This window comes from Pseudonaja textilis, chromosome 3, assembly GCF_049901715.1.
Source record: "Pseudonaja textilis isolate UNSWEBS1 chromosome 3, rPseTex1.2, whole genome shotgun sequence".
NCBI classification, from domain to species: domain Eukaryota; kingdom Metazoa; phylum Chordata; class Lepidosauria; order Squamata; family Elapidae; genus Pseudonaja; species Pseudonaja textilis.
The window spans coordinates 99,345,311-99,370,613 of record NC_141992.1 but is presented as its reverse complement, the minus strand read 5'-3'; the positions used below and the strand labels follow the sequence as shown (position 1 = coordinate 99,370,613).

At 37.0% G+C, this 25,303-nt stretch overlaps 1 long non-coding RNA gene across 2 annotated transcripts in view; it reads right to left on the bottom strand.

Moving 5' to 3' along the window:
* Nucleotides 1–2,248: 2,248 nt before the first annotated feature.
* The window catches only part of LOC148126234 (uncharacterized), a 35,786-nt gene continuing 12,731 nt past the window's right edge, over nucleotides 2,249–25,303 (bottom strand). The window contains exons 2-3 of one of the 2 annotated variants that reach the window (XR_015743021.1): nucleotides 19,782–19,886; nucleotides 2,249–2,584 (exon numbers count right to left, since the gene is read on the bottom strand). This is a non-coding gene — a long non-coding RNA (uncharacterized LOC148126234). Of the gene's footprint in view, nucleotides 2,585–5,720; nucleotides 5,862–19,781; nucleotides 19,887–25,303 lie in introns of those variants that run through there. The other variant, XR_015743020.1, reaches the window with a different exon arrangement.

Here is a 25,303-nt window from a genome sequence, read left to right as displayed (position 1 = left end):
GTTAGCTGGAATAAGCTGATGCTGAAACCATTTCCATGGTACTCTAAGCAAAATTACTTATATGTTCCAGTTGTAAGTTGACTGTGGGAGAGAAACAATGACAGTATGAAACATGTCAATGCTGTGTCAGCTTCATTCATCATAGTATAGCTTCTTCCTTGGAAAACATCCCCAAAAGCAAAATATCTATGGGGGTGTAGCCTGCATGACATTGTATTAAATTATGAATTGATATGGATTGAATACAATGCAACAATAAGGCATAGAAGTAACAAAACATGTATTAATTTGGTAATAGAAAACTGCTTTTTTTAAACAAAGGTGATGTACTAGACTCTGCTTTAATGGAAACATTCCTACAGTTTCTGTAAGATAAATGAAGAACAATTTTCTGTCCTACAACCAAGGGTGTTTTGCATCAATATTTTGAAAATATTGCAGTGCGAATGGTTTGGAGTAAAAGGAGGTCAAATAGCTACACTAAAGACAATCCAGCTTTCTTTAATACTTGTGTTGTGCTCCTAAAAACTAGATAACTCGGCTACCAAATCAGAGATGTTGTAAACTACCTTAGAATCTAAGTGACCTTGTGTCATACTATCTTGTGTGTTTGTAAGATCTTGACTACGTCTAGCTCATACTGGGTGGGGCAGGTGGAGGGGGAACTACCTACAAACTAAATAATCAAATGTACCTAATACTATGGTAAGGAAACCTGTCTCCCATGACTTACAAGGCAAGCTTCCAGTGCCATTATCGAAGCCCCCTGAATTTCCAGCAAAGCAATATTTGGAATTTTTAAACCTTCCTCAAAGTGAGCAGGTTGATATAGTGGCTAAGGCATGAAACTAAGAACTAGGAGACCATGAGTTCTAGTCCCTCATTAGGCACAAAGCCAGTTGGACCAATCACTTTCCCCCTCAGCCTAGGAAGGAGGCAATGACAAATCACTTCTGAAATTTTGGCAAGAAAACTACATGGATTTGGCCAGGTAGTTGCCAGGAATCAACACTGACTCCAAGGCACCAAAGCTCACTAATAAGAACACACACACAGATACACACACAGGTTAGAGACACATAAGCACAAGCAAACAAAATGCTAGCCCTGCATTTTGTAATGACATCACCTAGCCACCAAAGGAGGGATGAGGGGGCAAATGATGAAATGTTGTACACAATTAGGTATGGGGCAAAGCCTGCCTCATGACACCATGATGCTATTTTACTTTGATGACATCTCAGATACCCCTGCTTTCAACCCTCCATTGCTAAAAGATTACCATCCCTGACATAATTGCTATTAGGGAACTACTTCCTGAACCTCAGTCATCACTACTATGCCAGGCATCTCCTCATTACACAAGAAACAAGGGTAAAATGTTGAAAGTACAAAGAAGGTACAAGCGGGTATCAAATAGGTATGAAGAAAACCTTGTGGCTGGTGAAGTGGAGCTGGGGGGAAAGAAAATTTGCACTGTAGCCAGAAAAGGAGAATGAATCTTATTTTTTTCCAAATGTCTTTTAAACTACAAAGAGCAGCTTATTGAGAGAAAAGTAAAGAAAAAGTAAAAAAGTAAAGAAAACTTTTCCTTCAAGACCAGCCATACTATACTGTCGGTCTGCCTTCCTGCTGGTCCCCTAGATTTTTTATTCATTTACAATCAAATAGTGCAGAAATGTCTATGCTGCTCCTATCACAAGAAACTGATCTTGAAAAAGATGCCCCTGTTTTTCAACTGCTTAGGAAGCCAAGGGATTAGTTTTGCTCTGGATAGGAGAGCAGAGAGAATTAGGAGTTTTCTTCAAGAGCAGCTCTTTGTATGTAGGTCAAATCACTTGACTCCACTTAAGCAGTATTCTTCCAATGGTCCAGACCACAAACTGGGCCAATTATAGGGAATAAGTGATTCCCTTGAAACAAAAGATTCACTGGCTACTGATCTATTTCTGGGCACAATTCAGTGGGTTGGCTATGATCAATATACATCTTGGAACTAGAATGGTTTAGAGAATGCATTCATTCATTTGAAGTAGTCAGTAGTTTAAAATCCATGGAAGAAATCTTTGTGCCTATGTATTCTATTGCTCTTGGGAGAGACTGAACCCCAATAGACAGGTTCACAATTCATTTGCCTTAGGTTTCGTTGCAAAGTTGCATTAGCAAATATTAGACAATTTAATTATCATATAATACAGTCCTACACTTGAAATTAATAATGCAGAATCTTACGTTTTAATTTACTCCCTCTTCTACCCAAAAGAAGCATCAGGCACCTTTGCAGTATGTGGGAAGGAGAGCTTTCAACTTCCTTAGGGCCAGATCTAACCATTCATCAAGAACTAGGTTAGGTTAAACCACATACAGGAAATATGTGGCAACACACAAACACACACACACCCTGAACAGTTCAATAATTACCACCTCTGGATTTTTTATTTTGTTTTTGCCATATGGGCTTAAGACAGGAGGAACAAGCAAGCTTGAAATGCAAATAGAAAAGCTTGGTCTGCCGCGTGGCTATCTCTAGCAATCTTTGTGGTGCAGCTCTTCATCTCCTGGTATCGTATTTGTCTACAGCAAACTAAGGGAAAAAACAGAAATGGAGGAAAATTAGCAAGAAGAAAGAAAGAAAGCAGCATTTAAAAATGGCCAAGAAGAGCTCGGCAGATCATCACCACACTGGCTACATCATCACCATGATTATGACACAAATTTTGCATATGGCAAAGCTTGAATTGAGAGAGGATACTAAATATACTTCCACATTGGCTGCAAAAAATCCAGAGCAAGTCTCCTGTGTTTAATTTTTTTTTAATCTGATGATTCTGCTACTTTATTAGGTATTACAGCTATCCCACTGGTGCAAAAATAATAATCTTCTATTTAACATTAAGAAGACCAAGGAGGTTATAGTGGACTATAGGAAAAAAAGAGCAGACATTCAGCCACTGTATATAGAGGGTGTTCGTGTGGAACAGGTGGTTGAATGTAAGTATCTCGGGACCATCATTACAAATGACCTGACCTGGAGTGCAAACACCGCTGCTTTAATTAAGAAGGCACAACAACGGTTGTATTTACTAAGGATTCTTAGGAAACAACAACTGGCTGAGAGTCTACTGACTACCTTCTATCGGAGTTCAATTGAGAGTATATTATCCTACTGTCTCTGTGTATGGTTCTCGAGCTGCACAGTGGCAGAAAAAGGCAATTCAGAGGGTGATTAAGATGGCCCAAAACATCATTGGCTGTTCACTCCCTCTTTGGAAGAACGGTATAGGAATAGATGTAAGAGGAAGATATTTAATATATTGAATGACTCCTCTCATCCGGGACATCAGCTCTTTGAACTATTACCATCGAGAAGGAGATTCAGGGTATTAAGAACAAGGATGACTAGATTTAAGAACAGTTTTTATCCAAATGCAGTTTTGAGTTTGAATGCAGGGTCATAAGATTTTTGTGGAATTTAATGGCTGAGAGTAATGGGGTATTTACATTTTTAAATTGTATAGAGATTATTGTATAGTCTGTTGTGTTTAATTTTATTTTTCTTTCAATGGTGTTGTCCAGTTTTACTTGTGGAAGAGCACCTCATTTCGTTTCGCACCCGCTTGCGAGTGTAATGACAAATAAAATTCTTATGTCTTATGTCTTTATGTATTGAACGTCTATTATTATTTGTATTTTAAGTTTTTTAATTAATGTAAATGTTTTATTATAACTTTATTATAATGGATTAACATATTGTGTTTGTGTGTTATGATTATTATTATTCTGTTGCTGTGCATGTGTACTGAGAGCTTTTGCACCAGAAACAAATTCCTTGTCTGTCTAATCACACTATTCTGTTCTGTTCTTATTCTATTCTATTCTATTCTATTCTATTCTATTCTATTCTATTCTATTCTATTCTATTCTATTCTATTCTATTCTAATTCTTTGTTCTCCTAGTCTCGGAAAGGAGATATAGAAGCATAGCCAGCTAGACAAATAGGATGAAAAATAGCTTTTATCCATGGGCCGTCAGACTACTTAACGCAACATAACACCACAATCAGACTTAATGTGATAGACGTATATGGATTTCTTTTTTAATTTATTGAGATGTATTCTATGTGTTTGGGTGGGCTGCACCAAGGGAAGCTCATTCAATTTCATTGTATACATGTTGTGTATTGACAATAAAGGTTTGAACTTTGAACTTTGAATTCTATTCTATTCTATTCTATTCATGCAAGATGGGCTATTACTTAAAGAAAAATTCTACCTAGTATGCTGGCCTCTTGTTGCTAGGTGGTAAAAAAGCTTTTGGAGAGCTGTGAAAAAAGTCTTTCTTAGATAATATACTGTATGTTTAGAGAGTTTTCAATGAAATAAAATCACCATTTGTATTAGCCTTAATCTTTGATAAGACAAATACATTAAAGCCACTGCTTATCAGGAACAATGCCTTATTTTTTTTCAGCTGTCTCAGAGTTTTCAGGGTGCTATTTTAACACTAACTAAAAGGGAGATTTGTTCATTCTTCAAATCAAATGCCATTAGCTGTGTTCCCGGAGGTTAGACAAGAGTAATGTATTGTGCATGAGTACAAGCACATGAATTCCTATGGATTTATTTAAAAAGCATCCATTTCTACCCTTCTATATGAGAGTTTGTAACAAGTAGTAAACATTTTGAAGTGTGTTTCAGCATGAACAAGAAGCAGACAAAGAATTCTTGCATGGGAATATATCACATGTATGCAGGACTGTCACCATTTTCAACTGTGACATTTTGGAAAGCATAATCTAGTGATCAAACAGTTGCCCAGTCATGGATGCCTCATGATGCACACTGGCATACTGGAACATGCCAGAGCAGGTAACTAGAAAGACAATCTGCCTAGAGATGAAATTTTTTGAAGGAGAGTGAAAAGCTAATCATGTTTAACCTTGGAAATTAATACAAAAAGGAGGTATAATGGAGTTTCAAACTGCCATGGTGGGACTGCTAGATTTCTTCTCTGGGGGTTCAGAGAGCAAGACTGGGAAATTATGGGAAAACAGTTTGACAAAAACAAACCAATGAAGAAAAGACAAAAAGTCCCCCAAATTAAGTTTTTGAATGTATAGGAAAAGAACATGGTTGTGGAAGTTCAGGTCTGCATGCATTACATGCTTTCTCCATCGTGCAATTTATTGTTAATTTGAAGGTAAGAAATTCAGTTTTATTGGTAGCGTAAAATTTGTTCCAAATAAAAATATGTAGTCTGGTAGTAAATTTTGCCTAAAAAGCATTTTTATAGCTTCAGAAGAATGCTATTGATCTAGTCCACTTTTATAACAGGAGGTATTTATTTCTATTTGTTTTTCTTGATTCCTCATTCTGATGAAGAAAATAGCCAAAGTACAGAGGGGAGAAGAGGCCACAGAAAATTGTTGATTCGTGGGTTTTTTTGCAGAAAAGAATGATGAAAGCAAGACTTGGCAGGACTGGGGAGAAATTGCAAGGCATTTCAGTATTTTGTTCTCAAGTTGAAGTTTTGTTTTGTTTTTTAAATTGGATTTGTAAAAATTAAACATGCAAGTGTTGAGATCTCATCCCATTTTGGCTACAGTACATCAGTGATTATGTATATTTCATATCCAAGGAGACAATGAATATAACAATAGCCATAGACACAAAACAATTAACACAGCGCATAAGATAATATTGCAGTCCACTACCTATGTTATTCCTTCACATGGAATTCAGCCCTTTGCTTCTGAGCCAGATCATCTACACAACAAATGGTGACACCTCTTTAATAAGTTCCATGTGGCCAACAACCATATGGTCAACATGCATTTCTTCTATTGGCCATACTGTGGATTCTAAAAAAAAAAAAAAAGAATCCCTTCAACTTGAAAAATGAATGATCAGGAAGTAAACAAGAAATGATAACATCCCCAAATGAAGATTACTGGGACCCACGATACATTCAGAATTGAGACATTTATATATTTGCAGGCTCTCTCGGGCATTATAACTGTCAGAATCTGATGTCATGACCCCATTCCTTCCTTGCAGAACACAAACACTAATCACCCCTTCTTTCTTTTCAACTCTTTTCTATCCCTTTTTGTCGTCTCCCAAGCCCATTTTTCATATAGAGATAAATGTAGATTACACTTTGAACCTTCCAAACTGTGTTCTTTGCACTTTTCTTCTTAGAAGGTAATTCTTTTTTTTAAACCAGTTTTATTGATTTTCAAAGACAATACACAAACAAACAAAACATAAAAACATAGAACATCTTTTCTGAAAGCTGTTTGATCCCGGGTTACAACTCTTTGTACAGACACAAATTCAAAATCATATTCATTTTGTATACCATTCCATATCTTATTACCACTTTCAATTTTCTATATAACTTCTCACCTCTTTTAACTTTCTTAATTTTATTTTATTTATATCATCTCAGTTCAAATCATAATACTTATTATTCTTTGTCTGTTGCATTTCCAGCTATCCATTTATCTTTTCTCTTTAAACAAAATTTCTCCTGTACACTGATTGGAGTATGACGCCTTTAACTCTTTCCCCTAAATTTATATCACTTAATATAATACATGACTTCCATTGGGATTCTGTTTGGTACATTCTAAAATTACCCACTATATTTTTTAAAAAGGAAAAAATTATAAATGTATAATATAATTAAAACAACAATCCATACCAATTCAATTCTATCATTAATATTAATATTCATTTAAATCTTAACATTTTACACATTACTTTTCAGATAAGTATCATACTTCTGTGGGAACACTTATAAACTTTCCATAATTAATTCCTCCCCACTTCACTTATATTTTATAAAACATTAAGTAATTAAAATGTTCCCGTTCCTTCCTAATTCACTTCTCTCATTTATTTCATTTCATTTATTTTATTCACAATTTTATTCTCTAAAATTACACAATGTTTTTTATAAAGAAAAAAGAAAAAAGGAAATTATAGGTATATGATGTAATTAAAACAGCTATTAATGCCAGTACAGATCTAATCATTAATATTAATATTCATTTATAGCTTAAACACTTTACACGTTACTTTTCAATTAAATATCATGCTTTTATGGGAACACTTATACTTTCCATAATTATTTTCCCCCCATATCACATATTTTAAATCATTATTTCATTAAAATATTCCCATTTCTCCTACTTCAATTCTCTCATTTATTTTATTACCTTCTTTTTCCTCACAAAAATTTCACTAAATTACACTAAATATTTTATCCCATTTTTGATTACATGTTGTTTCTAATTTTCTAACATTATTTCTAAATACAAATATAAGAATACAATCTAGTGTACCTTTACAGAATCCCCTTTTCAATCAAATTTACCCATTATCTCTAAAATAATTTTGTTTCTTTACATCCTGCTCCCCACCATTGAGGCTTCTCATCCCTTCCATTCTCCCTTGCTTATTCTTCTCCTTGCCCTTTTTACCCCCTTGTCTCTCCACCTCCCTTTTCTTCTTATGCTTTCCCCCTTTCTGTTGTTTTTTTCACCTTATTTTTCTCTTTTTGGGTTGTTTTTTCAAGTCTTAAAGTCCCCTTTTTCTTTTCCTCTTTCTCCTTTCCTTCCCCCAATAAAGTCACTTGTTCATCAAAGATGGATTCTTCTTTATCCCAACCATCCTGTTGCGCAGTCAGCTTTTCATAAATACAAACCGCCATTTCTAAAAATTGAAAAAGAGCCAAAAGAATCTTTCCCTTCTTCTTCTTCTTTTTTGTATTTTTGGTATTCAGTTTTCAATTCATCCAAAAGTGATGCCATTGTAAAGAGAAAAAGTTTTTCCAAAACAAACACCCAAGTGCTTTTAATCAAAGGTAATTCCCAAAAGTTCCAAAATCACCAAACAATCCAAATAAGCTGTTTCTTTTAGTACTTTCTTCTTTCTTCCCTTTCTCTTTCTGGGGTTACTGTTTAGTCACAAAGTTCCAGTTAAAATATATCTTTTAGAAGTCTTGTTAATATTTAATAACTCTTTGAAGTTCTAGGCAATCTCCGCCTTACTTTCAAATTCTGCTCCAATTTTTTTTCCTCTCCCTTCCCACTTACAGCAAAAAGGGTTTTTTTTTTTTTTTGAATATTCAGAAATCCTTATCCCTTTAGCATTTAATTACCTCCAATGCGTGTTTTCCGATTTCACTTGTAGTTCTTTTCGCTGTCATGTTAGGAAGGAGAGTGAAAAGAAAGAAAAACTTTCCCTTTTAAATTTCCATTCACCGCTTGTAAATCTCTGGAAACGATGTATCTTTGGCAACTTTTAAAATCCAGGATACTTTCGCTGTTACTTTTCCCGGTCAGCAAAAAACACTTTCACTTCTTCACAACTCCTCCTGCACTTTCTTTTTCCGGCTGAGCGCTTCTATGTGGCGGCCATTTCTCACCGCTGCTCAGCTGCCTTCGGAAAAGAGGGTTTTGCCAGCTAGGGAAGAGAGGTGCGATATCTCTCAACCCTGCCAGGTCCCCCCTGTCTTTGCCACCTTCTACGGAGGTGGCTAACCCTGAAGCCAGGTGGCTCAGGGCACTCGGGCAGTGAACACAGGCAGAAACTGCGCACAGTCACGAATTCCTACCTGCCCCGAAGCGCTGCAGACCGGAACTCCCCTTCTTAGAAGATAATTCTGAGATGCATATTGAAATTCTGCAGAGTTATCCTTGCTTTTAGAAACTTCAAGTATAAATTGTATGCAATGAAGCTGTATATCAAAAAGCGGGACATTTTTTTTTATTTCAACTAAAAATAAAAAATGTATTTTATTTCAATTAGATACACATCCCCAAACTTCAAAGCACATTGGCACTTTGTACATTCACTTGAAAGTATTTTGTTCCCCAATGGAAAATAAATTACACAAAACAGTGGCTTCCAGGTGAAGACTGATGGCAGGTGAGACATCCCTGAAAGCAATTCTATGAGTGGGAACTTCACCATCGTGGAATCCCCAGTCATGAGCTAGTTTCTGGGTGATAAAAGTGTCTCTGGAGATAAGGTGAATGGCTTGGGAACCAAGATATTTGCAATGCTTTCTTAACCGTTGTCCAATCATAATGGACATTTGATTGGGGAAAAGCTTTATTTTCTTAAAATCTTTAGACTTAATGATTTTACACTCTAAGAGAGATATTCCAAAGAGCAGTGGGGATCAAAGATTCTCAGTGAAAGAATTCTTTTTGAAAATAAGAAGAGGGAACCCTTCCCCCCACTATTTTAAAGCAAAATGTTTAAGAAGATTGTGACCAAAGAAAGATTTAAATGGATAAAGGGGACAGTGGTTTGGGGAAAAAAAACAGAAGAAATATATTTTTCTGACAAAAGTGCCTTTGAAAATAGCAAAATTAATTGGGCTAACATGGCTGGACCTTCATGGGAATGTTGATTCTTTATTATTAAGGACAGTAGATAATTGGTGAATTTTACAAAACAAGAAAATAAGAATAATGTGAGCTAAACTGAGTCTGCAACTACAGAGAGCTAATTGGGAGTAAATTGATAAAGACAGAGAAAAGCAAAACAACAAAATAAAGGAGAAGTCTGCCTTTTATTTTCACCAAAGTAATCAACATACTTTCACTTTCTCACAATGGCAATCACAAGGAATTTTATTTTATTTTTATTTATTTATTTTGTCAAGCATGCATTTGATAATATATATAAGTATAAATAAGATTATTAATACATGAAATAGATACGAATAAAAAAGAACATTGAGACACTGACAGTAGTGTCCTTATGCACCCCCCTTACAGACCTCTTAGGAATGAGGTGAGGTCAACAGTAAACAGTCTGAGGTTAAAGTGTTTGGCGTTAATGGAAGAAACCACAGAGTCAGGTAGAGTATTTCACGCATTGACCACCCTGTTGCTGAAGTTGCATTTCCTGCAATTGAGTTTTGTGCAGTTTATCCTGAGTTTGTATCTATTGTGTGCTCGTGTATTGTTGAGGTTGAAGCTGAAGTAGTCATTGATGGGTAGGACATTGTAATGGATAATTTTATGTACTATGCTTAGGTCAAACTGAAGGCGGTGTAGTTCTAAGTTATCTAAGAATAAAATTTCAAGTCTGGAGACACAGGGTATTCCATTGCAAGAGGAGTAGTGGAGGACTTTTCTGGTGAAATATTTCTGGACTTTCTCGATTGTATTAATATCCGATATGCAGTGCGGATTCCAGACAGATGAGCTGTATTCAAGAATCGGTCTAGCAAATGTGTATGCTCTAGTTAGTAGTACAATATTACCGGAGAAAAAGCTTCGCAGATTTAGGTTAACAACTCTTAATGCTTTTTTGGCAATGTTGTTATAGTGGCCTCTAGCACTTAGATCATCAGAGATGAGAACTGCAAGGTCCTTGAAAGAGTGAGAATTGTCTATAAGGTCTTATCCATCCAGCTTGTTTTTTATTTTTTTATTTTTCTTGCCAATATATAAGACAGAGCATTTGTTTGTTGAGATTTGAAGTTGCTACTTGTTTGACCATTCTGACACATAGTCAAGGTCTTTTTGAAGGGTAGCAGTGTTGTCGATGGTGTTGAATAGTTTTATATCATCAGCAAAAAGAACATATTTGCTTTTAATATGATCACAAATGTAAAGTATGAAGAGAGTTGGTCCTAGAACGCTGCCTTGGGGGACACCATGGTTAACAAGTACTGGATTTGATAGAGCATTCCCTATTTTGACCATTTGTTGCCTGTTTGACAGAAATCCAGTTATGCAGGTGTCCAGAGATGCCATAAGATTTTAGTTTTAGAAGTAGTTTGTTGTGTACCGCTGAATCAAAGGCTTTACAGAAGTCTATGTAAATTGTATCTATTGCTTTGCCCTGATCAAGTTGTATAGTCCATATGCTTTTGCAGTGTAGCAGTTGCAGATTACAGGATGATTTTTTTCTGAAACCAAATTGTTTGTTGGGGAAATTTGTTATTAGGGAAAAAAGATGTAAAATATTTAACTCACAAATTTATTTCAGCAAGAGACAAATTTATTTCAGCAAGATTTTTAAAAATGGACATGTTTTGTGCAGCTAGTCCTCAAGTTACAACAGTTCATTTAGTGACCATTCAAAGTTAAAACAGAAAAAAATGACTTATGACTGTTTTTCATACTTACAACCCTGTGGTGGGATTCAATTTTTTTTACTACCGGTTCTGTGGGCGTGGCTTGGTGGTCATGGCAGGGGAAAGATACTGTAAAACCAGTTCTCCAGAATTGGTCAGAATTTGCTGAATACCACCTCTGTTACAACCATTATAGTATCTCCATGGTCACATGATCAAAATTCCATGCTTGGCAATTAACTCATATTTATGATGGTTGCAATGTCCCAAGCTTAAATAATCACTCTTTTTGACTTCTGACAAGCAAAGTCAATGGGGAAGTAACTTAATAACTGCAGTATTTCACTTAACAACTCTGGCAAGAAAGGTCTTACAATAAGGCAAAACTCACTTAACAATTGCCTCACTTAGCAACATAAATTTTGGGTTCAATTGTGGTTGTTAAGTGAAGGACTGCCTGTATGTAAATTCTTAACTACATCCAAAATCTGTATTGACTGACAATTGTGATATGTTTATACAGTGGAGGCATTACCAAATACTTTCATATCAAAATGTTTTGAAGATGAATTTTTACAAACTTTAAACAAAAAATTAATATTACTCTACAAAATGGAAGTGTTCCTTATAACTAGAAAGAGGCTAATGTAGAGGGACAATTTTTGACTTTAACAAGAAACCATTGAGGAATATCTTTATTGAATAATGTTTACAACTTGTTTACCACAGTTTTGTCTAAAAAGTTGAAGATAATTTTATAGAATGTTGTTCATGAAGAGCAATGCTTCTTTTTCCCTAAAAGAGAACTACAAAATAATATTAGAAATGTTTTGAATATTATGGAATACTATAGCAACATAATGCAAAAAAAAAAAAAACAAAAACCAATCTGCATTGATATTCTTATATGTAGAGAAAGACTTTGATAATTTGAATTGGATTTTTCTATTTATGGCTCATATGAATTTTGCAAATAATATTTTAAATGAACAAGATTGTTTTATATTTCTCTGAAAGCACAAATAATTATTAATGGAGAATTACCAAAAACCTATGAGGTTCAAAGAGGAACAAGACAAGGATTTCCACGATCTTGACTTTTGTTCATTTTGAAATACTGAGGACTGCTTTATTTTTAGTATGGGAAAAATTAAATCACAAAACTATAGGACAATATCAGTCTGGCTTTCTACAATGGAAACACTGATACATCCAAATCTTATTGACTTGAGGAAAAATTGTATTTTATAAAGACATTCTAAATGAGAATGGTGAACTTAAAACTAGACAAGAATTACAAAATCAAGGGGTGGACTTAGCTTCGTGGCCACACTTGCAAATACAATTGAGATATGAGAAAGATGCAAAAATATAGGGTTTTTATAAAGAACCAACAACACTTGATGTTATTAGGGACAGATGAAAAACTGATAAGAAAAATATATAATTGTTTATTAAGCTTTAAAATGGAAAATGAACAAGTAAAAGAAAAAATGATAGTATGGGCAAAAAACTTTGGCTATACTATAGAATACTATATACGGCAAAAACGGACAGGAATTATGAACTGACAATGGCTACTGCATATAAGGGAAATCTTTATAAAATGTTTTACAGGTGGCATTTGCCATCAGCAAGACTAGCAAAAATGCTTAACAACATGTGTGCCAAATATTGGAAGTGTAATGAGACCCCAGGTATTTATTATCATATGTGGTGGACATGTATGAAAGCCAGAAAATACTGGACGAAAATACACACATGGTTGGAAAAGATGATTAAACAGCATATAGATTTGAAACCAGATTTTTGTTAGGTATAATACCAGAAAGCTATGGTAAAGGGACTATATATTTAATATTACACGTACTGACTGCAGTGAAAATTGTATTTGCACAATATTGGAAAAATGAAAATACCGCATCAGATGAAAATATAATTTGGAAAATATTGGATTGTGCAGAGATAAATAGACTGACATTGAAAATAAAAGATAAAGGAGATAGAGTATTACTTAATGTGGAATAGGTTTTATCAATGGTTAGAGATAAGAGGTAGAAATTAGATGAAGAAAGAATTGTTATGTATAAGTTAAACATGAATGTTGTTTGTAACTATAAGTATGCTAGTATAATCAATAGGATTATAAATAAGCTAATATAATTATAAATATGGTTAGAATCATTCTGTTGTAATACTACTATTGCTATCAGTATATATGTTACTATTTCTTGTTTTTCTTTCTTTTGTAAAATGGTATGACCGGACAATACCCTGCATTCAAAATATTTTTATATAATAAAAAAAACTTTACTTAAAAAAATGAAATACTGAATAGAGGTATAAGACAAGATGAAAAAATTATGGGAGTTAAGATTTTAAAAGAAACTGATAAGTTTAAGGTGTTTGTGGATGATTCGTATTAGAGTTAGGGTTGAGGGAATAGAAACAATAATGGAAAAATGAAAGGACTTTGATATATTAGCAGGTTTTAAAGTTAATAATTAGAAGACTGTTAGTGTTTGGGGATAAACCCCCAAGCAGAGTATGCAGCAGCAGTCCAGCCAGGCAGGCATTAACAGTAAATACAATGTCTTTATCTGCTTGTAAATCTTCTCTTCCCGATACCTTTCTCTCAAAGACAACGCTGAATCCTCAGCTCACCAAGCAAACAGTCTTTGTGTTCAGTTGAAATGGTATCTGGCACAGTAGCCTCCAAAAGCAAGCAGATAGACGTTCCAGCAGGCAGCAGACCAGGAACAGAACCAGGTGCATCCAGAAGCAGGGTCTATTACGTTTCCCTTCCTACCTTTATTACTGCCTGCAACCGCACCCACAATGACATTGCAGTTTCTTGCTTAAAGCTACATAGCACTTTAATCCTAGGTTTACAAATTTATTCAACCCAAACCTGGTTGGTGTATCCATATACCCAACAAAGACGAAGCTGTTAACAAAAATATGAAATTAGAAAATTAAAGAACTGATGGAGAAAACTGGTTTTAAGATTAATTAAAAAATAAAATTATTGGATATTACTATGACAAATATGAAATGTATGTTATTTGAAAATAATTATGTTGAGACATGGAATGACATTAAGAAAATCGAGTTAAGATGGGACAAATTGCAATTTTTAAAGTTAGGGAGAACCTGAAAAAAATGAATGTTTTATTGAGAACAATGTTTTTGTTTCAGACAATATCTATTTTGACAACTGATGTACAATTTAAACAATGGTAAAAAGATATATCTAAACTTATATGGCAAGCGGGGGGAAATGAAATAAATACAAAGCGCTACAAGGTACAGAGAAAAATTTGGGGTTACCAGATTTGAAATTGTATTTCTCAATTTGTTATTTGGTCTTGACAAAAGAATGGGTGTTGCTGAGAAACAAGCGACTTTTAGAGTTAGAAGATATCTAGAGTTAGAAGATTTAGATAGCATGGGTATTTATGCTATAATAACATTAAAATTAATGTAGATTTTAAAAATGGAAACATATTGAGAGTATAGAATAGCTATAAACTCAGGTTGTACCCCAAAATGCCCTTATGGGTCTCAACCAAAAAGTATATCATAGAAGAGAACAGCAGACAAGGACACGTGGTTGAGATATCAGGAATTATTGGAAAACTATCAAAGGGAATTTAAAGTTTAGTCAAGGGAGCAATTAATAGTAGAAGGATAAATAATATAATAACAAATTACTGAAATACTTATCGTTCCTTTTGGAAAGAACAACTCACTGGGGGATCCCAACCACAGATTGTCATATTTCCTCCTATGCTCAAATGTATATATTGTACATAAAAGTGCTAAGTTTATAACTAAAGCAGTTGTCCTATGAACTCAGTATATTGAACAAATTGCAGTACTCTGTAAAGGAGGTTCATTTATCTGATTACTATCTGTTTGTATTAAGATATTTGTACTTCATCAATTTTATTGCCTTCTATCTACCTTGTTCTGAAATTAGACTATGTACTATATTGTATTTTATTTTTTTGATAAGGCTGCAAGACTAATCAATCAATAAACTAATAATAATATAGTAACAGTACAAATATAACTGTTTTCCCATTAACAGTGATCAAAATGGACAAAAATAATTAGAAATACAGCTGTGCACCAATGATGAACATTAAATGCTTGAGTTTATAAGGTTTTTTGGAAATTTGAAACACGGGAAGAACATATAGTAAAGTGGGCTAATTTATAGAAATTTACAGTGAAATGTACAGTGAAATTTACAGTGTGTCATGATCAGTTTCCACACAACAACATTCAACAGAAGACACACAGTATCTTCTAAGTAACACCACCACTGCCATCATGGAGCACTCTTCATTGAGGAAAGCTGCCTACTTACTGTTGTTAGTGGGAGTTCAATTTGTTCTGTTTTAATATTAGCAGCAGCTAAAGCCTGGACTGCATGTTGTTCTTAATGCAATCCCTAAACTGCAACCCCTCTTCCCCTGCCGCCACCGCCACCACCCTTGAAATAAGTGACATTCTCTTAGCAATCGTTGGTTAATGTACCAGATAGGAACGATCATGCCATCAAATCAACTATATCATGTATTTTTCAGGATGATTGAAATTGCCTGAAGGTTTTAAAGCCTGCGGTTAAAAACAAACAAAACAGCCCATAAACCCTTTACACAAACTGAGAAAGGTAGCTCTGATTTCTTCTGAGATACAGCTTGAAATGTAATGAAATTTCAGAACAGGAACCAAATTTATTCATAATGTAGCAGCAAGAGCAGGAGCTGTTTACCAGAATTGGGTAAAGGAATGGCTAATGTAGGAATGAGTAACTCAGGATCTAGTATTTAGACGCTATTATGATTCCCAGGAAAGGCAGCAGAAATTTCCAGATTTCAAAGGTCCATTCACTCTGAATTCTAAACCTGTTTAGAGATACAATTTATTTGCTTATTTATTTATATTCCACCTTTATTGTTTTTATAAATAAGGTAGCCTCCTTCCTCATATTTTCCCCACAACAACCACTCTGTGAAGTGGTTGGGATGAGAGAGTGACCCTGTTATGTATGGTCGGTGGGTCCCATTAAGACACAAGGCTTGAGTAGTGAACAACAGCTCTTTATTAAGGAGGCAGATTCTGAGACAGCAAACCCAGCCGCGGCAGCCCTTTATATAGAACCGGCTGCGGCTAGCAGCCTATGACAGTCTTTCAAGCTCTATGTGTCATGATAGTTTGAGCCTCAGCAGTTTCAGCATCAACCGGCAGTTGTTGATAGGCTTGTGCCAGGTCGAGCTTTGCAAAGATTCTGCCACCCCACAGTGAGTGTAGGAGATGTTGGACTACCGGCACGGGGTAGGCACTTTGCTGCAAAGCATGGTTGAGGGTGGCCTTGTAGTCTTCACAAATTCTCAGGGAGCCATCTGGCTTGATGGGGGTGACAATTGGTGTTTCCCATCGGGCATGGTTGATGGGTTCTAATACGCCTTGCGCTATGAGCTTATTTAATTGCTCATCTATTTTCGGCTTGAGTGCAAATGGCACTCGGCGCGGTTTGAGGCGGATGGGAGCGATGTCAGGGCTAATATTAAAGGAGATTGGGGACCCCTTGTACTTGCCTAGGGTGTCATTGAAGACCTCCTGGAAGTCTCGTACGAGCATTGCTTCCCAGTCTTCGTCATCTGTGTGGTTGATGCCTGCCATCTCGATCCCCAGGGGTGCAAACTATTGCAACCCGAGTAGGCTGGGGTGGTCCTTGTCAACAATTGTGAGTGGTAGGATGCTGGTATGGTTTTTAAAAGAAATCTTGAAGTGTCCTGTACCAGCGAGTGGGATGCGGTTCCCTTGATAGTCTCTTAAATCAGTTTCTGGTTGTTTAGTTCTTCACGGCGTATGGTGGGTATCAGGCATTTTATGGTCCACCAAGATACCATAGAGAGGTAGGAGCCAGAGTCTACTTCCATGGTGCATGGATGGTTCTCGATGGTGACCTCAACACAAATCTTCCGTGCGTCTATTGGTGAAGTGTGGCCGATGATAACTGGTGCATTTCTTCCCTTCTTGGTGCATCTGTGAACCTCTTAGTTCAGCTATCCAGGTTCCATCTGTTGTCAGTCGGGCGGTCCCGGTTTTTGGCGGGGGTGCCATCTAACCTTCTTGGGCTGTTTCCTCGACTCCGGGGGCTGAAGTCTCTTTTGTTGTGGCATACATTGGCGATATGCCCTCGTTTCTCGCAAAAACGGCAAACAGCGTCCAGGAATTTGCATTCGGAATGCAGGTGATTCCCTCCACAGCCGGCGCACTGGTACCTCGACTTACGACCGCTCCGGTCTTGCCGTTCGTGATCCGATTGGAGTCTGTGGATTTCTTCCTCTTCGCTGTCAGAAGGGGATTTGATGTCACCATGGTGGGTGGAGGCTGTGAGTTTTTCTGTTGCAGTGGTCATCTCGCTGGTTGAATGGCGGTAGTTCCATTTGAATGCCGCATTCGCGCCGCTGACTTTCGGGTGGCTTCGGCTCCGGTGGCTTCGGCTAAGGTGTCGGTGAGGGAGATGTCTCCTTTGGCTATTAGTCTGCTTTGAAGTGTCGGGTCTTTCAGGCCAAGGACAACCCGGTCACTCATGGCCTTGTCCAGGTTAGCGAATCCGCACAGGCCCCCTAGGTTCCTCAGGTCGGCTACGAACTCACTGATGCTCTCACCCTCGCGCTGGTCTCACTGATAGAAATCGTGCCTTCGGATGAGCATCGGTACAGCTGGGGCGTAGTGGTTCCCGAGGATGGGAGCTAGGGTGTCCCAATCCATCGTCTTGACATCTGCGGGCTTTGCTAATGCCTTGGCCATTTTAAAAACAACAGGCCCGCAATGTATTAAGAAGACTGCTCGCTTCTTGCTGCCGGTAGCGTCTTTTAAGTTATTGGATTCCAAAAACATTTGGAAACAATCAATGTAGGACTCCCAGTCCTCGCTGGCTTGGTCGAATGGTGCGGGCGGCACGGCGCTGCTGGCCATTTTGCTGGTCGTCTTAGAGCTATCTGCCACGTGTTGATCAACCTTGTTGTCTCAGAATCCCACCCTTGTCGCCAGTGTTATGTACGGTTGGTGGGTCCCATTGAGACACGAGGCTCGAGTAGTGAACAACAGCTCTTTATTAAGGAGGCAGATTCTGAGACAGGAAACCCAGCCGCGGCAGCCCTTTATATAGAGCCGGCTGTGGCTAGGCAGCCTATGACAGTCTTTCAAGCTTGCCACGCTTGGTTTCACCCAATCACGGCAAGCCCTGTACGAACCAATCAGAGATGTTCATATTGTCCAATCACGGTCCGGGTTTCCCGGACCAATCGGATTGCAGGTCTACAAGCCTGCTTAGTATGGAACAGACCCAGCTAGCTTTCATGCCTAAGGCAGGACTAGAACACATGATTTCCTGGTTTCTAGGCCAGGATCTTAATTCCTAGACCAAACTGGCCTAGTCCAATATGACCTGGATTAAAACTTTTGAAACTTCATTGCTGCACCAATCAGCTTGCTAGCACAGAAATCTATTAACAGGTCTCTGCACACTGTTCTTTCTCCTCTTATATTTATTTTATACCTCCAGTATTTCACAGGTTATTCTTGTGCATTAATGGATATGCCTAAGAAGAATTATATCTCCCATTACAATGGGCTAGTAGCCAGTAGTTTATTCATCATCAACATCAAAAATCATAAATGCCACCACAAGACAACAGAAAGTAAAAATAAAAGCAAACAGATGGTGCATATGACTGAAGGACTAAAGCAAAACACACATCACATGACAATTAAATGCGTAACTTTTGCATTTTATATTGCATTTATCCTAGTCAGGAAAGATTAGCCTCCTTTAGAAAATATTAGTTCCTTTTTGCAGTAAAAGAATTTTGCAATAAAAGAAGCAATAAAGAATAAATTCCCAAACCAGTTTGTAAAGACCCTTAACAAATATGCCAAAAGCATTTAGTCACTGTTCCTAGAAGAGCTAACAAAAATGGATTGAAGATTGAAGATACAATACTGAATAAATTTATGCTTTCTCAGTAGCAAGTTCAATTGAGCTTAATTAGGTTACTCCCTGATGAACTAATATAAGATTGCTGTTTACATTTGAGAACTCAAGCATACACAGATTATCAGAAAAATTAGGATTATTATTCCATTGTGAAAGAAGGATTGATAAAGTTACAGTATATCTAATAGGCAAATCAGCTTACCATCATAAAACTAATCAAAATATAGAAAAAACAGATTACTGAACTAATGGAGTTTGTTCCTCTCATCACTTCATGTGGAATTGGGTTTGCGGGAGGAAATTTCCCCTAGCAATTCAAGCATGTATTTTTACTGGAAAGTAAGGATTATTTACTTTTCTACACACATGAATATTTTCCCAGCTTCTTTTTTTTCTCCTCATTCCTTTAATTTTGAAATAAAAAGAGGCAACTATATCACATACAATATGCATGCATTTTGTTGGTCTTAAGCACCAGGCTAGAAAGAAAGGGAGACTATGAATTCTAGTCCTGCCTTTGGCACAAAACCAGGCCTAGGAAGGAGACAGTGGCAAATACCTCCAAAAACTTGCCAAGAAGTCTCCAAGAGTCAAACACTGACATGAAGGCTCACACACCCACATCTGTGAAATTTCATCCTATTAGTGTCTTACCTTCTGAAGTAAGTGAGAATTAGTTCAACTCTTGATAATGTTCGACAGCCTTTCAGATATTTTGAAACAGCTATCACATCTCCTCTCAACTTTCTTTTCTGCAAACTAAGTAAAGAAAGTAATCACCACAAATCCTGTGCTTTTAGTTTTCATTTTCTTCCTTTCCAAAAGTAATCAGGTGTTGCCGAAAAATTAAGCTTAAGTTTCAGCTTTTTTTTCCTATTTATATTTCCTTCAGAGCTTTTTTTAAAATCCTTTGTCCATCCCTTGCATTTTTAAGACCTATTTTTTCTTCTTCCTTGGTTCCATTGTCCTTGCTATGGATACATTTTAATTGTATCTCACATGGTAAATTTTGGTTGAAGAAGGAGACTATTTGAATTATCAGTTATAGGGAGTTGTATATAAAGGTAGGGAGACACTCTGAATACAGAATCTTTTCTGGATGATGATGTTTAAAAATTTTTTTAAAGAGAGATACCAAAAGAACTTGCTTTCCCTGATAGAAGATACAGATACATCAGATTAAGCAAGACTTATAATCAGCAACTTGGCTGACTATGGGAAAATATGATAATTTAAAAGAAAATGCCAGCTTTCCCCTCTTGGCCCTGGTGATTCTCTCTCTGTCTTTGGCAATGCCTAAGAACTGAGTGGAATAAATGATATAAATCTATTGACTTCATTATATTCCTTACACCAGCCCAGCTAAATTGGTCATCTGTCCTTTTGTTTCAATACAAAATTACTTTGGGAACAAGAAGATACTATAATTAAGGGTCTCCAACCTTGGCAACTTTAAGACTTGTGGACCTCAACTCCCAGAATTCCTCAGCCAGTCTTAAAATTGCCAAGGTTGGAGACCCCTGGCTAGGATGACAGAAAAATGTACCAAAACTCACTAGTTTTGACATCTAAACAATCCAGCAACCTTTAACTTTGCTTTTGGCTACATTCCACATGACACCAGACCACGGTAAAATTTAGAAGCATGAGTGAAGAAGATTGGCATAGTTCACTGTGGCATTATTATCCTTTCAGAACCAAAGAAATAACTACTCTCTGTGTGTGAATGTGTGCGTATGTGCATGTTGCTATATGTCAGATCTGAAAGTCTGGGCCTGCAGTTTGCAGCAGGGATAGGAACAACTCATGAAACTGCCTCTTTGAGCAGAAATTCCCTCTTACCATATGTTTCTGCCTGCCTTTCCCTCCTCCCTCTAATCTAGACAGTTGGCCACCATTTCATACTATCCATGCATTTATTTATACTTAATTAATGGGGAAAAATTCAACTTTTATTAACCGAGAGAGGTTCAATACTGAGCCACCAATGTATTAAATACCACAACAGATACTCTGTCTTCTGTCCTCTGCAGAAGTGCAGGATGTGAAACAAGACCAAATGAAAACAATTGTCCAAGTTGGATTTTGAAGACTTAGAAGAACCATAAAATAGAGCGGTAGATAAGACACCTCTCTCTCCCCACCCCCACCAAAGAGTCAAATGAAGAATGATTGTACAAGAGATTAAACTCATTTCTCAAATTATTCAAATCCACTTCATAAATTGCAGCACATTAATCTGCAGCCTGAAAACAGTGACGGACTGGATAATACTACAGTATATAAGTATTTCTGAATGGTAGAAAAGTTCAAATAGAGTTGGATGTCAAGACATTTGCCCTTCTTGGGGATGAAGAAGAGTCCATAGCTTGTGCTTTTGTATCAACTGAATGACCAATAGCAAGATATGGATTCTTTCTCAAACAAAAGACTGTCATGGAGTCTTTGGAGGAAGAAGGAATACAATCACCCTCTGACTGTTTTTAATGACTCTTTCTCTTCTCTCTAGTCTTAATTTTATAAGCCCAAGGACCCTTTCAAAAAGACTCCACAATCTGGAATTACCAGCCTATTTCAATGCAAAGAATTTGTCTTTGGGATCATAAAGAGAGTGATGTCTAAATCAAAGAATTCATTTCCTCTACTGTCCAAGACTCTGTAGGTCAGCCATACCTGCCTGATACCACATTAGACTAAAAACCATTGTCTTGGTCAATGTTGCTGGGGACTATGGATTTTAACTCAATTTTTTTTAAAAAAAAATTGAAATTTGTCTGGAAACAAATTTGTTTGATCAAATAAGCAATAGAATAGATTGCACAACAGTTTAGCAAATTGTAATTTGCCAGTGTAAATTCCTAGTAGGAAACATGCCACAAAATTAGCTTTAGCATTAATCTCCTGCTTCTTTGGTGGCTTAATGCTCAGATTGGATTATTTGTACAAATGGATTGGAAACCATCCTATTCATAGATGAGGTTATCTGCCTTAGATACTAATGGTATATATATATATATATACAGGGTTTTTTTTATCAATTTGCTTTGTCAAGAAAGCTGCCCTTTGTTGACATTCATTGTCATAAGGAAATCCCAGTGAGAAGATTTAGAACTGTTCAGTCATTACTTTGACTCATATTCAGAAAAAAGAAGAGAAGCAATTGAGTTTTGGAAGCACAGAACACATGTCATGTTCACACAGTATAAATAATAGGCCATGAGGTTTAATTTATTGTCAATTGTCTGATCAACACTTTACTTTCAGTGTAGAATATTTTAATCAACCAAAATTCTAGAGAAGTGGACTAATAGATACCTCAAAGTGCATTGAATTCTTTCAGTTGCATCTTTGGTACTGATCCACTTAAAGGAAATCTGTGATAGGTATTTTATACATTTATTTATTCATTCATCAAATTTATATGGACATCCATCTCATTAAAAAGTGGTTCTGGACAGTGAACAAGAAAACTATGTAAGTTAATATTTAGAAACAAATATTTAAAAAACAAAAATTGCAAAAAGTAAGATAGGACAGAAAAAAAACAACAGAGCCATCTTAGCCATGGATCCCCTTGTTTCCCAGACCTGATGATATAACCAGAATTGAAAGACTTCTAAAAAATCAGAGGGATGGAGCCAGTCTCACTTTAAGGTGGAAAGTATGTTCCATAAGGCAAGCACCACAGTAGAGAAAGCTCCCCACCAAATGCAGCTCCCTTGCAGATGGGACCTGTAACATGCCTTTTCTGCTGCATTTGATGGAAAGACAGATATAATCAGAGAGGAGGCCCCTGAAATAATATAGGAAGGATTTAAGGGTCAAAACCAGAATCTTGAGTTAGACCCAGAAGCTAACAGGCAATCAATGTAGCATGCAGGGCAGAAATGTAATATGCACTGTTTTAGAGACACATATAACTGCCTACACTGCTGCACTTTGCACCAGCAAAAGCTTCCAGATAACTTGTCAAGGTCAGACCCATATAGAGCACATCACAGTACTCCAGTTAGAAGGTGACTATGGTGTAAGGCACCATGAACATAAATGGCACAACTGGTGCATAACATAAAGCTGTGCAAAGACTCTCTTAGACACTATCTGCTCTTTGAGCAGAAGTCCTGAGTTCAGGATAACTCCCAAGGTGTGTATCAGGTCTGTTCATATTTCTTCTGAAGGGGACTGTCCAATACCACATCTATCCAAGAGGGTATGCATCATCTGAAACAGGATTGCAGTATGGCTATCCACACATGCAATAAGGATGGGAAAGTACTAATATTTCACCCCTTTTAAGAGCTACAAGGTAAGATATAACAGCAGCATTAACTCATATTAATTCATCCTCTATTGAACACCAAAAATGGTCTAGATGTATGTCCTCAGCTGTTCCATGTATTTCATGGAGTGATGGGATTCATGAGAGAGGAGAAGTCACATAGGTGTGACCCAACCCAAAGCCTCAGCTGCCCCCCATTTCAAGCAGCAACCAAGGCTTCACTCCCAGAGAAGGCAGATTGAAGTTTCCCAAGCTTATAAATCTGGGTAACTCCACTGACAACCCAGAAATAGAAACAAGGAGCTCAGCCAGGGGAATTGATATGCAACACAGAGGTTGGTACAAGAGCAACAAACCCAAGTGATCTATTAAGAAATAGGAACTCCCATCTGGTAACCTGTAGTTTAGTACCCCAGAAAGCTGTAAAAGACTCCCGGAGGACTATCAATACATCAACCATGCCATGAAGGTGAGCTGACCCTACCCCATCTTGGACGCTTCCACTTCAATAGCCCTCAGTAGCTCAATAACTACCATCCCTACTTACAGTTAACACACTCAAAAACACACTCCCTTTCATAACACAGGAATCCCTCCTCTATCAGTCTCACTAATTGGTCCAAGATTCCAGGGTTTCATTAACCACAACCCTACCATTCCTCTCCTCTGACTCTCAACCAGAGGGGAGAATCAGTCTTCAGTGGGAAATCCATAGACCACACATGTCTATAGATAGGGTAAATGCCAAATGGTAAATGCATGTCATACTCTTTCTCTTTGTACTAAAAAATAAGAAAGCAAAATAGTCTTCACAGGGAGATGGGGGTCACAGTCACTCTATGGTCAGCCCCACCCTGCCCAGCCATGCTAACTCTCCCAGAGTCCTTATGTCCTGAATAGCCTTTCAAATAGCTACCAAGGTGCTCCCAGGAGCAACCTATAGGCTCCCCAAAATTGCTGCACATTCTTTGTTGATGCATCCACTCTCCCACTGGCCCACCAATAGACCAGTTAAAACTAATAAATATTCCGTAAGGTGACTGTTAATTCCTAATTTTCAACTTATATCAGCTACTGGTGTTCAAATTTTTAACACTTATGGGAGACTTCGAACTCCACACTGCTAGTGTGGATTTCATGTATTTTCTCTACAATTCATACTACCTAATTGGATCCAAGACTTTGCAATAATAAAGAAGCATGACAGACTGCACAAGCAGCAAAAAGGCAGGTGGAGGATGCCTTCAGAACAGGCCACAGAACAGGCAAGTTGCAAATTTTGTTGTACATGCCTGCCTTTGAGAAATGGTTAGTGGGCCATCACTGTGCTGGGATAAGCAAGATATGCAGATGAGTATCTGTATCCCAGGCCTTCAATATTTCGGCTGTGTTCCAACATCATACTTAACTTTATTACTGAATTAACTCATTTTCTGTGTTTGCATAATACATTGACTCATAAACTAAATGGGCTAGATATAATATACCCAACCACAAAACAAAATAAAAACAAATCAAAGCTTCACTTGTGTGTGAATGAACCTGATGAAGATGTTATAAGAACATACCTTTGAGAGCCGTTGCATTAGCTTTTTCTCGTTATCTTCAATTGAAAGATTGGTTACTGAAGGGTTGCCCAAATCATAGCAAATAGAAGTCCAACAATTTGGGAAAGGAGACATTTAAATCAAGACGATTTTGTGAAATAGCTTTTCGCATGGCCTGAGGTCTAAGAGCAATGCCGGCTGCCCTGACTCTGAGGTAGTTAAGTATGCAAGCAGGAAACAATGTTAATCACACCTCATTACCCAGCAAATTCAAAAGTATGGGAAAATCAGCATGTAATTTAAAGAAATAAAATCATATTTTATGCTAGCCTCTTAACCAGGTGGTCTGC